Source organism: Mus musculus, chromosome 11, assembly GCF_000001635.26.
Source record: "Mus musculus strain C57BL/6J chromosome 11, GRCm38.p6 C57BL/6J".
NCBI lineage: Eukaryota > Metazoa > Chordata > Mammalia > Rodentia > Muridae > Mus > Mus musculus.
This window is the reverse complement of record NC_000077.6, coordinates 25,339,884-25,353,634: the sequence shown is the minus strand read 5'-3', so window position 1 is coordinate 25,353,634 and position 13,751 is coordinate 25,339,884. Positions and strand designations below refer to the sequence as shown.

The window sequence follows — 13,751 nt, the reverse complement described above, 5'->3', positions numbered from 1 at the left end:
CTCCCAGAGAGAACTGGTCTCCCAGAAGTACTGACACACAGGCTTGCAGGAGGGACAAGCCACAGTCAGAGACAGCAACACCCTGTACACACAGATAGCCAGATGGGGAGAGGCAAGGGAAAGAACATAAACAACAGAAACCAAAACTACTTGGAATCATCAGAACCCAGTTCTTCCACCACAGCAAGCCCTGGATACCTCAACATACCATAAAAGCAAGCCTTTTATTTAAAAATCACATTTCATGATGATGATAGAAGACTTTAAGAAAGACATATATAACTCCCTTAAAGAAATACAGGAGAACACTGGTAAACAGGTAGCCCTTAAAGAATTACAGGAAAACACAACCAAAAAGGTGAAGGAATTGAACAAAATGACCCAGGATCTAAAAATGGAAATAGAATCAATAAAGAAATAACAAGGAGAGACAACCCTAGAGATAGGAAACCTAGGAAAGAGATCAGTAGTCATGGATGCAAGCATCACCAACAAAATACAAGAAATAGAAGAGAGAATCTCAGGTTCAGAAGATACCATAGAAAACATTGACACAACAGTCAAAGTAAATGCAAAATGCAAAAGGTTTCTAAACCAAAACATCCAGGAAATCCAGGACACAATGAGAAGACCAAAGCTAAGGATAATAGGTGTAAAAGAGAGCGAAGACTTCTAACTTAAAGGGTCAGTAAATATCTTCAATAAAATTATAGAGGAAAACTTCCCGAACCTAAAGAAAGAGGTGCCCATAAACATAAAAGGAGCCTTCAGAACTACAAATAGATTGGACCAGAAAAGAAATTCCTCCCGTCACATAATAGTCAAAACACCAAATGCACAAAACAAAGAAAGAATATTAGAGGCAGTAAGGAAAAATGGTCAAGTAATATATAAAGGTAGACCTATCATAATTATACCAGACTTCTCACCAGAGACTATGAAAGGTAGAGGATCCTGGACAGATGTCATACAGACCATAAGAGAACACAAATGCCAAATGAGGCTACTATACCCAGCAAAACTCAATTGCCATAGACAGAGAAACCAAGATATTCCATGATAAAACCAAATTTTCACAATATCCTTCCTCAAATCCAGCCTTACAAAGGATAATAGATGGAAAACTCCAACACATGGAGGGAAACTACACCCTAAAAAAGGCAAGAAGGTAATCTTCAAAAGAAGATAGCCACACAAACATAAAAATAACATCAAAAACAAAACAAAACAAAACAAAACAAAAACAAGACACAATAGTTTAAGTCATTGTAAACTATTCTACCAACCTTGTTCTTCTCTAAAGCAGCATCAACTTACCTATTTAGGAATTATTCTATTGAAAATCAATAATGACCTGGAAAGATGAAGTTTATTTGTTTTCAAACAAATGACTTTTAAATTTTAGCAGTAATAGACACACATATTTCTGTATTTAATAAATGTGTGTTCTTTTTAAATTTTAAAATTATCTTAATAGATACAGAAAAGGAAATGAACTACATGGTTTTAAATTGAAATTGAAATTTATTTATAGAACTATAATACTATTACCCTTTGAGTCTGAATTATGGCATAAGTAGTTGATAAAAAGAGTATGGAAAAAGGAGAATGAGAAAGCAGGAAAGGTTGTTAAAACCATCAGCAATGTCATTCAGGACAGGGTAGGTGCCAATGCAGGTTTTTCTGGTGGAGTGTCTTGGATTTTTTTGTTCCTAGATCATATTATTCACAGATAAGGATACTTTGACTTATTCTGTTCCTATCCACATGTCTTGAATGGTGAACAACACATATATATGAAAGCAATAAAATTTCACAAAAGCTTTTGGAAAAAATGACGGAAAAAAGCACCGATGATTCATGGAAAGATCAAGTAGCAGCATTTGGAAAACAAACACAATGCTGATGCATAATCTGCATTGTGCAGTGGAAATGTTTAATATCAAGCTCAAGTCCTTGCTCTTTCTTTTTTACTGAAACTATATCTTCTCACATAAAAGAAAAAAAGAGACAAAGGTAAGTTAGATAGTGCTTCTCAAATCAGAGAAGTGCATTTGTTTCACAGAGACTTTTTCTTCAATGATTATTTTATTCTTAATTTTACTTTGCCAATGAGGCATCTCGTGTGTTTTCATCTTTTGGGTAATTGAAAGCAACACAGTGTGTTGCTCCGTGGAGTATTTGCTAATCTGAGATTATAGTAACAAGGATTATGGTCACTTCCATTTGCCCTGAACTATATTTTTTCCCATTTTAAAAACTTTATTCAGCTTGGAATTTATTGTATCATATTTTATATGTAGGAGTGAATTCATCCTCCCCCACAAATATTATCTAAATGCCCATGATATTCTGGGTAAAACACCCTTAGGTAGGTGATTGGTAAATTACACTCTCAGAATGTATGACTTTAAGAAGACACTAAGTTTTCAAATGGTTCGGAACTGACCTTAGACTGCCTGTTGATGACCAAGCATTCATGAACTGAGAGTTTACTTCATTCTGTACATTGCATCTGTTTGCTGATTTTTTAAATTCAATTCTATTGCTTTTTTTTTACATCTGTCAGCACGTCAATAATTTGTTATAATTTTAAGAAAATACATTTAAAAAATAATAGTAAGGCAAGAAAAGAAAAAATGAAAAAAGAAAAGAATTATTGCTCCATCTGATCTAAAAGTCATTTAAGACCTGTACATCAACACCATTCAGATACCATGGCCCAAAGTGCATTGGCCCACAGAAAAGAATACAGCCACCCACACCTTTGGACTGGCTGGCTTGTATGGGCTCAGAATAGCTCTAGGATGACACCATAGGCTCAAGTCTCTATTTCCCTGGATCATCTGGTTGACCTCAAAAGTAAGGAGAGAGGTGCAGTGACTGATCTCCCTAAAGAAGAGGAAGCAGTCAGGTCTCCCCAAAACTTATATCTGGATTCTAGTAGACCTGCAAAAATGTTTGTTCTACCAAGATACATGCTGAGAAATATTTGAAGCTCAAAAAGCCATGAATGGGCTTTTCTTACACAACAGAAATTAAAAAAAATATTTTTGTGAAATCATGAGGAATTTTGTCCAGTCTTTATCCAGGTTGGCATTTTAATTTTTTCCAAGATTTTTGATTCTTTCCCTGAAATTTTATACTATAAATAAAATGCTTGTATCTTAGGATATGAATATTATAACAGTGAAATACCTCAGCTGCCTTTCCAGTTTCCCAGAGGATTTTGAGTAGCAGAAAGTTGTCAAGGATCTGTGTGCTGGTGGAATGAAGCTAAGCTTCCATGCTTTCTTACCCCATGTCGACTCAAAGGGAATACATCTGCTCTGCATTGGAAATGCCATCATCAGTTCTGGACAACTGAAGGCACTCAAATCACTAACCATGCCAAAGAATAAGTTTGTGAACCTCCTTTTCAGAGTTTCTGTCTCTGATATTTCAGAACCATTCAATTATAATTCTGATGCTCTCTTTTATGTGGCAGTCATGGGTTGTCAGCAAGGATAGAATTAAGAGAGAAGGCACATGAAGTGTGTGCTGCGGTGCTTCATGCCGAAGGATCTTTATTTCTTTTGTTCATGGTGACAAATGACAGACTTAAAGATATTTGTCCTGATTCCTCACTGTCCCTATGCAGGTGAAAACTTCCATTGAAGTCAAACAAGCTTTATTGAAGTTAATGGGAAACAATGCCCTTGAAGGGAAGAGAAATCTAGGGTGAGTAATTTTAATTATCCAAACACAAAGAAGCATGTGTCTACAAGCAGTGACAGGAAAGTGTGGCTACTAGCTTAGCTTTAGGGGGCTGGGTGTGGCTATTTTGTACAAAATCAGAATTATTTCAGCACACAATGTAGGAATGTCCACAAAGAATATAATCTTTTCTCAATAGGTATGTCCCAGAGAAAGACATTCAAACTTTAATTTAACAAAGTTACTAAAATATTACACACATCACTTTTCATGTCTGGGAATAGAATAGAAAGAGAGGAACATGTTGCTGAGATGGTAGGGGCTCACATTCAAAAATACGTAGAAAGGTCATTCACTGGTGTCTCCACCATAGACTGATTGGTTGGGTGGTTGGTTGACTACCATTCATTTTTTTCAAGAGAGAAAGAAGGAAGGACAGACAAAGAGAGAGAGAGAGAGAAAGAGAGAGAGAGAGAGAGAGAGAGAGAGAGAGAGAGAGAGAGGAAGAAAGAAAGAAAGAAAGGAAGGAAGGAAGGAAGGAAGGAAGGAAGGAAGGAAGAAAAAACACTAATATGTGATGTGTGTGTGTGCATGAGAGAGAGAGAGAGAGAGAGAGAGAGAGAGAGAGAGAGAGAAAGAGAGAAAGAAAGAGAGAGAGATTTTCTGCAGCAGAATTTAAACCTGGTGCTATAAGAACTGGCCTGTGCAAAAGAACGAGTTACAAACCATAGACAACTGCTTAGGAACTTGTTACTTAAGGGTAGTTTCACAAAACGACTCACATTTAGTTAGACAAAAAAAGTCAAGAAGAATATGAGCTGTGGAAGAGAGGTTGTGAATACATATGAAACTGAAAATTAAAAGTGTGGGGTATAAACCCACTGGATATGCAGAAGCAATTCTGGCTTGGGTAGGCTTCAGCCGTTCTTCAGGTAAACTGAGGCCAAATAGTGAATGATATTAAGTATTATGTGAGTTCATATTGGGTTTATCCTAAGAAAACAGGTAAGTGTAAAAGTTAACAGATTTGTATTTTAATAGCAACCTAAGTGCCTGGAAATAACAGTGCGTGGTCTGATTCTCTCACATTCTTTGTCCCTCTCAGAGCTGACTGGTCAGATGTGACTCAGTTATAGAGCAGAGAGAAAGAACTGACGTTTTGGTTGTTGTTTTGAAAACCCCCAAAGCAACTACGTGGCACAGAAATGTGCCCAGGATGGAGGGACACACCAATTTTCCAGCTCAGTAGCTGAGGGATATCAAAGAATTACCATGCTAGTTAAGCCAAACTTTCCATTAGTTCTGATCAAGAAATATGTTTGGTTTAAAGTTCAAAAATTTACAGGCTATTTTGAACTGTGTCAGTGGTACACACATTGTTAGCAAATACATAATTAAATTTGTTGTTTTATATTAGTTTCAATTTAAACTATTTTTGTGGTACACAAAAAGTAGTCCAAATGTGTGTAAACTGTACATAATCTTTTGACCAAAATTAGGTGCTTGTGGTTTCAAGGACTCCTTTAAAAAACTGAAAAATAAAATCAAAAGTCTATGGTAAAAGCCCTATGCATTTAAACCGTTAACATGGAACTTAATTAACTGATTTGCACTATTTGAGCAAGTCCCTACAGCCTGCTAAATGCTTTTTTAAATGAAAGAAAAAGAAGTTTGGTTTAAAAATGCCATGTTTATGAAATGACCTGGCTAATCACACACCTGACAGCCTCAGAAGACAAGTTGATGGTTTCTCCTAAAAATGAACTCCATGAACAGAAAATTAATACTTAGGACAATAAAAATCGGACTAATGGTCCATCCACACCACATCTCACTCTGGTTTCTGGAGCTCCATCTACCCACTTAATTTGTTTTTGTCTATAGATTCTAAATCTAACATAGCACTAACTCAAAGATCAATTTGGAAAGTGCTATAAAGAAACAACGAGTTGTTTGGTTTTTTTTTTTTTTTTTTTTTTCTTCCCCTAGAATGAATATTAGTTTGGGGAAAATTGGGCTTTTTGGTTTTGTCTTCTGAGATACATGATACATGGGAAAATGGGAATTAAGGAAGGGAAATTGTCTAGAACTGATAAATTGATGGGGGCACCAGCACTAATCTTTCCATGAGCGCCTACAACCACAGGATTGAAAAACAACCACTGAAATGAAATTAATCTGTCCTTCTGTAAGGGAAAAGTGGCAGAAGCCTGCTGGAAATTGCATTCCCAGAAACCTGCAACACTTTGACTTAGGGGTGACCTGGAGATCACACAGAGGTCAGGAGTTGAGCTCTATGATGGAACCGCCACTGCTGTTTTTATAGGCAGAGTAAAAACTGAAGGCCAATGGGGAGACCCTGGGTTGTCAATTTCTGCATGTTTTATGTTGAGAGTCACTGGCCCTGGAACCTGAAAAACTCTTTCTCTCTGTCCATTTGCTGGGAATTGATCCAAGCACCTCCTTCTACCCCAAGCATGCATCAACCTCAGAGTTCCCACCTTTGTGGTAATTGTGATTACCAGTCTCAGCGTCGTCTTGTTTGCATGTTACTGTTAAGACTTCTGTGCAATCACTTCTAATCTATTTGGCTTTTCACTGTACTCCTAAGCTGGTATTTCAACCTGACAGATTAAAAATCATATCTGATTATATGTTTTAAAAGCCCTTTTTGTCTATTTCAATATAGGAAATTTCTCCCAGTCCAAGATAATCCAATTCTTCTTTACTGCATTTTCCATGTTATCTTATTCATAAATTAGAGGTCCATGTTTAGTAGGGTCATGTTCACATCTAGTCACCTTATTCAGCTGCTCATTAGGACAAAGTCAGAGTAATGACTGTGCTTTGTTAATAGACAATTTTGATGAGGAAAACTAATAGTGGGTAGTTTTAAAGATGTATTATAGATGGCACAGGAAATTGGAAATTCAAACATTCAGATCCAAACATCAAATAAAACATGTTTTCTGAACAAAATATTATGCTAGGAACCAAAAGATTAATGATAAGTATGATAATGTTTTTATGTTCATCATGTTTTATCAATTCACTGAAAAGTATGCCATGTTTATTTCTAATCCAATAATTTTCAGGAAAATGTAATACAAAAATTACTACAATCAAAATGGAAACTATACAGTAGCTATCATACATACTCAATGATAATGTTCTCTGTCTAGCCTATGGAATTACATTAAGAATTCTAAATATCATGAGACAAATACGTAGTAAAAGCTACGTGGAACAAATTTATTGAGCAGTAAAGTATACCTGGGTCTTGACTTCATTATGTGCTACTTGAGTCTTCATCAAGCTGGGTACTCTCATCTTGAAAATCGTGGTGGAACCAAGGTAATAGAACAGCTTCTTCTGCTGCAAAACCTCCATTACTGTGAAGACATATCGAGATTTTTTAACTGCAAACATAATGAAATCTAAAAATACATTCATCTCATCTATCCTAAACAAGTTCTCTAACACATGGTTTCTAACATAGGATGCTAGAATGTTTGATTTTGTCCATTGTCAAGCATTCCTAGGGCAGAATCTGATAACCCATGCTTGCAATCCCAGCACCATAGAAGCAGAGTCAGGAGGATGGGCACAAACTCAAGCTGAGCTGGTCTATGAAGTAAGTTCAAAGCCAGACAGTATTAGAAATAGGATCCCATCTAAAAACAAACAAACAAAGAACAAAAACTCAAACCAAAAACCAACCTAAACCTAACCCCAAACAAAAGCAAAAAAGACATCTCTCATACATATTAATGGGGTACACACCTGAATGGCCCTATGAGGGTCTCCAAAAAGATTCATGAGAGAGGCCAAAGCCACTCTAAACATGGATAGCATCATCCCAAGCATTAAGGTCCTAGACTGAATGAGAAACAATATAAGAAAGAAGGCCAGTTGAGCTCTGGCCTTGCCCTTTCCCTGATTCCAGGTGAACATCAACTACCAATCCAATGTCATGGCTATGCCTGCTCCTGCCAGGATGGACTGTCTTCCTCTGAACTGTGAGCCATCATTAATTTGACTCCTTTAAGTTGCTTGTCTACCACACCGAAAAGAAAAGTACCTAGGAAAGAGGCAAACCAAAATACAATTCTTTAGACTTGCTGTGTGTCATATCTTGTTATCTAGTAGGGGTGATGACCTCTTCTTATCACATGCTTCAGAATACATGATGTTAGAAGTGGGATCGGTTCTATTGGAAAAGCAAGGAAGCTTCTGGAACATCTCATGCCTTTGTGTTTGTGACATGCAATTCCTCCAATCAAAGTGATAAATGCACCTTTGGAACATTGCCTAAGAGGGTCCCTCACACTACGCCATGTCATTGACTGGAAGTACTGAAACAAGTGGCTATTCAAAATGAAGACATAGTCTTAACAAGTATTCACTAAGGAGTTATGAAGCATTGGCTTCTAAGGTAACTGAGAGCAATTTTCAACTGTGCTAGGGTAAGGTTCTTGGCTGAAGGCAAAATGGTAGTGAAATATCAGCACGAGGGCCAACCCTTGGAGTCTGAAGAGGTCTTTATCTCAATTGCTTTTAAATGATGCTACATGTGTCCAGTCAGAACCAAAGCAATGGCTCTTGTGTGGATTGACTCTCAGGTCTGACTAATAATTTCTACCAAGACACACATCAATGCCGACTCATAACACAACCCTAGGATTGGATTTAGAGCTAATATAAGCTCTAAATGGAATTTTACTGTGAAACAAAACACCTGTCTTTCATTCGAAGCTAAATTGACAAGCAATAATTTAGTTGTCTAAACTGAGAGCTTTCAGGATTGCCAACTGCATAATGTCAAAAGGCAATGTATAAAGTTGCATTTGGAAGTTCAAAGGTATAAGGCCATGTAGGCAAATACATTAAATGACTAGCCTTCCCCTTGCACTCTTGTTTTTTCTACTGTTTCTTCTCTTTCCCAATTTTCTTTGCTAATTTTTTCCTTTGGGGAAAGGGTAGGGGAGAAATGTACCTAAAACCTTGGATGGGTGTATGACAAAGGAAATATATGTCTAAAAATAACCATTTATTCCCTTTTAGTTTCCATAAGGTGAGCATTTCCTTCATACTACTGGATGATGGAGAGGTTGCATCCTCTAAAATATAGAGAGAAGAAAGAATATATGAAAGAGCTAATTAAATGCCTCTACATGCTTCCTATGTAAGTCAAAATAATGAGGCCTAGACTTTGAGGCAACTTTTCCCACATATATCATTCTACTTCTTCTGCTTCCACAGTCTGGATACTTAAATTCCAGAAGCCAATAACACATATGCATACATACACTCACACATGCAGTTGTACATGTATGCTCACATGCTTTCATACACAAGGAGTTTTCTTTCCTTCCTTTTTGTAAATTCACGTTTGTCTTTTTTGTTTGCATTTTTTATTATTTTTAAATTTTATTTTAATTTATTTTTACATGCTATATTCCAGTCCCTGCCCCCCCATCTACCCTCTGTCTGCTCCACATCCCACCCACCCTCTCCACCCCATACTGTCTCCACATGGATGCCCCGACACCCCATGCCTTGCCTTTTTATATTGTGTTTTCCAAAAGAGCAAATTTTGGTAATTTGGAGAATTACCAAAGAGAAACAGATGTTACAAAAGTCACCAGTTGCTTGTCATCAGAGTCTCTGATTGGGTGCTGCCAGCTGTCAATTAGCATTTCTGTGCTTTGTTGATAAAGAGGTATTTACTTTTGTGGACTGCCATTGGCTGAGATGCTTAGTGTAATGAATGCTAAACTGAGCCTAGATCATTCTTTAAATCATAGCTTGGGGCTTAACAGCCCTTTAAATGAATTGTATAAACAAGATAGTGGTTAATTCTCAATCAATGTTCCATTAATCATCAAGTAGCATTCTAAAAGGAACTGTCTTTTACAAACTCAATAAGCCCTATTGAAGTTACTAAATTATCCTTCCAATGGGGCATTTTTTCATTATGAGAATATCATGATTTTAGCAGATCTATAATTTGAAGACACATATTCCTTTGGTCTAATATGCAGGATATATATGCACATATATGTCTTTATAAATTAATGTGGCCTCAAGTGATTAGCAACACTGATGACCTTAAATTGAGTCAGTAACATTGGAAGCTGTATGCTGAAGTGAGTCCTATGCTACTTTACCAGAACTCACTAGCAACAACTTCATTCCTTCTGTGAGATTGGTCACATTCAGGAATGGCAAAAACTAAAACGTGGGCACAATTTTATTCACCCTTCAGGGAATGAGCTTAAATTTGTCTCCTATTTTTTAACCTCAACACTTGGAGAACTGATTTTAGCTAATGCCATCTCTTCTATGGGACTGTGACTATTCCTCTCTTGCTCATGGAATTCTAGCAATATGTCTGTAATCTAGTACAAGGTAAGTCTTCCCTTTATAAAGAATAAACATAAGTGGAAGGTGTGATATTTATTAATCTTCTTTTTCCTTCAATGTTGTCTTATGTTTCATATTCATACGATCTTCATAACAACCTTTTCATGAAGGCAGTGCTATTCTCATGCTATTTAATATTTATTTCAATGTAAACATACATACAGGTATTTATTTAATGCACTCTACTTCTGAATATATGCCTATTGATTTGATGATAATCTAATAGTTAATTAATAAGTTAAATTAACAGAATCAGTTTTATTCAATCATTTTTGATGTATCATGATTATAGTTTTAAAAATAAAATACAGGCTAGTGAGATTTCTCAGTGAGTAAAGGCTTTTGTTACCTTGATGGATGACCTAAGTTTAGTCAATGTAATTCACATGGTGGAAGAGGAGAACCAGCTCCTACAAGATGTCCTCTGATTTTCAGAAGTGTCCTGATACTTGCATGTCCCCATTTTCACATGTGTGCACATATACAGCTAAATGAATACATATAAAAATAAAATGATGATGTAACAATTAAAATGGAAGTATTTGGTGTTCTCCCCCCCCCCCCACCCCAGGAATATTATGATACCAGGATGCAGTACAAAGGAATAAGTGGCACTTTTGGCATGCAGCTTCAGGAGGAAGATAATTCTATAAATATGTAGAAGGACAAATAAGATTTATCTCAGTATACGGAAAGTACAAAGATGTTATTATATTCTATGTCAAGAGCAAAGTAAATGCAAGGTTTCCAAGAGTACAAGTTTCTGGTATGGTTGTATAGCTGAAAGCACAGAGCCTATGTGTGCTGAGTAGATCAAAGGCTATAAGCTTCAGACAAAAAGACAGAAAGATAATCTTGGGCATTTCCTATTTCAAAATGAATTAAAATGCAGTTCTGAGGAATTTGTGCCTTGTAGTATATGTGAAAAGCTGAGCAACAGCTGAGTGAAGTCAAAGCAAGCATTTTAGGAAGATATAGAAAGGTGGAGATGGAATTGGGGGGAGGGCATAAGTTAAAACTACTGCTTAGAAGGATGTGTCATGATCTATTAAACAATGCATTGAAGAGTGACAACTATATACTGACAGTATCACTGGTGAGACCCTTCCCAAGAACCCAACTCTCATCAACAGTTGAATTCTTATTGTGTTGACATATCCGAGGGTCAGTGTGGTAATCGGTTCCCCAGTCTGGGGATAGGTTCTGATTAGTTTAGTGCAGTTACTGAAACTACTGATTTTGTTTAGCTATTGGTGTGGACCATGCATGTGACACAGTCTGGATGATGGGATTAAAGGAAAGCATTGCATTATTGTACTGAAGACATCTTTAACTTCGGGAAAAGGAGGTCAGTGTGTGGATGTAACTGCCTGTGCCACCCAGACCCATGGCCACCCTCCTGTTTCAGCTTCCAAAATTCTGCAATTATAGACATGAATTACTATGCCCAAGGAAACTTAACTCTCACTTTCCCTGTTGTACAAGACAACAGTTTCCTTTATCGGTTTCCTCCTCGTCCTTTTGTTACTTCCCACCCGAATCACATGCCCTGTGTTGAAGGAATGTACCTTGCACCATTTGCCTATCATCATCTGAAACATCTCTACAAAGCAGATTCCATGCATTCCTGTCTTACTGGGATAGCCCAAAGTTCAGTAAGGTTAAGTCATTTCTGAGGATCACACAGCTGTTGAAGGATCAAACTATCTGGAATTTAAATCCATGCTTATATTTAGGCCTCTAATTTTTAACTTCAAGGAGAAGGGGCAGGATAGAATCTTCAATAAAATATAAGAATGGCTCTTCTGTAAGGCATATTTGCTTCTTGCTATGTGACTGCTAGTACACATTAGATAACTCCCATTGTGGTAATAGGTTGTAGGTATTGTCATGGTGCCTTTTGATTAATTTAAATATTTAGCTTTAATTTTCCTCCAATCTGTTTGGACATTTAGTAGAAATGAGATTTCTGCTGAACTGTTTTATGCCATAGTCTCCTAAAGTTTTTGTTATTTATGAAAAAAAATGTTTAGGAAGTGATTGGAGAGAAGGTGGCTCGATGTTTGCTTCAGAAGTAGGAGTGTTTGCATGATGTGCATCTGTGACTCTGGTGCTGGAGAGCAGAGAGAGGGGGACTCTGGGCCTTCTTGATCTAGTCAGTCAGAGAGGAAATAAGATAGAATACAACTGAGAAAGACAGTTGACATACAGCTGTGACTTCCACGCGTTCATGCACAGGCTTATAACATCACACACACACACACACACACACACACACACACACACACACACACACACACCACACACACACACACACACACACACACACACACAGAGAGAGAGAGAGAGAGAGAGAGAGAGAGAGAGAGAGAGAGAGAGAGAGAGAGAGAAAGTGATTTCAGTAAGTTCAGTATAACAGACACGTGCCAAAAATGACTATAGACTTTTTAGACGAAGTGATACTGGCAGATAGATTTTCTAAGGATGTAAAGAGTGGTATGTAGAAATGCAGTGTAGCTGAGTATGGAACCCTTGAAATGGGAAGGTTCTAGCATGTTTGGTAGGTGATTGGTAATATTTCATCAAGGCTTTGGATTGTGTTGCTGTCTATAGTGGGTATGCATTAGATTCTTGGATAATAAAATCAATTAATACATGAACCATCTATGAATGTGTAAGGGCTTTCTTTTCCACTTCAAATTTCTACCATCTCCTTCAGATGGCTATGCAATCAAATGTTAACATAAAAAGAAAATAAAGGTTATAAAATATGTCAACTGGAGCAGGCATAGACATGCATATGTAGGCAATAAACATCAATTTATTTTCAAAACACTCAACTGGTTATAATGTTTACCTGCACATTTTCAAATATGAATTCAAAGTCAAACACAAATCATAAATATTTTCATTCCTTTCCAGGTACTTGCGGTTATCCAACTAACAATTAGATCATCCCTCAAAGTAGCTTTTCAAGTGCTTTTAGTATCTTTCCCCTGAAAGCATTAACACTAGAGGTCAGCAGCCTTTGTGATGCTTGTGGAAGACAACCAAGTAACAAAACACATCGCATCGATTCGTCTCTTGCCATCAGCATGTTTCAGGTACTCGTGGCAAAGATGTCAATGTGACAACTCAGCAGCGTGCTTTTTACCAGTGGAGTGTTTTCTTTTTGTCGGCTAACTTTCTACAGTAATTGAGTCAAATGGAGGGGGGTAGATTGTCTTAAAAGTGGAACATTTACCCAAGCAATGACAGAATCACCTGATAATCAAAACAATCCAGTCAGCTGACAGCTTTGTCTGTGTGTTTGTTATTTTCCCAGTCTCCCTTTACTCTTGGCACTTTTATTAACTCTCCAAAGTGCTAAGCACTCTACCCGTGTGCACAGTTACTAAGCTAAAAGCAATGAAGACATGGGCTATCTCTTTGTTGATTTTCTACCCACGTCATAGTAGAGGCTAAGCAGCTTTTCGGGCTTTGGTGAGTTACAGGAAGTAGAAGTAGGGAAGAGAAGGGTAGCAGAAACAAACATGGTTCACAGGCTCTCCACTGCTGGTCAGTTTACAGGTGTAGAACTTCCCCTCCATAAGTTCTGGCCACAATGATTGGCCCAGCACATGGACCAA

The 13,751-nt window shown here is 37.2% G+C and overlaps 1 long non-coding RNA gene across 1 annotated transcript in view; it reads right to left on the bottom strand.

Annotated features, from left to right (window-relative positions):
* Positions 1-13,751, bottom strand: part of 4933427E13Rik (RIKEN cDNA 4933427E13 gene) — a 41,031-nt gene that overhangs the window by 13,503 nt on the left and 13,777 nt on the right. The window contains exon 3 of the long non-coding RNA NR_045853.1: positions 6,970-7,088. This is a non-coding gene — a long non-coding RNA (RIKEN cDNA 4933427E13 gene). The remainder of the gene's footprint in view (positions 1-6,969; positions 7,089-13,751) is intronic.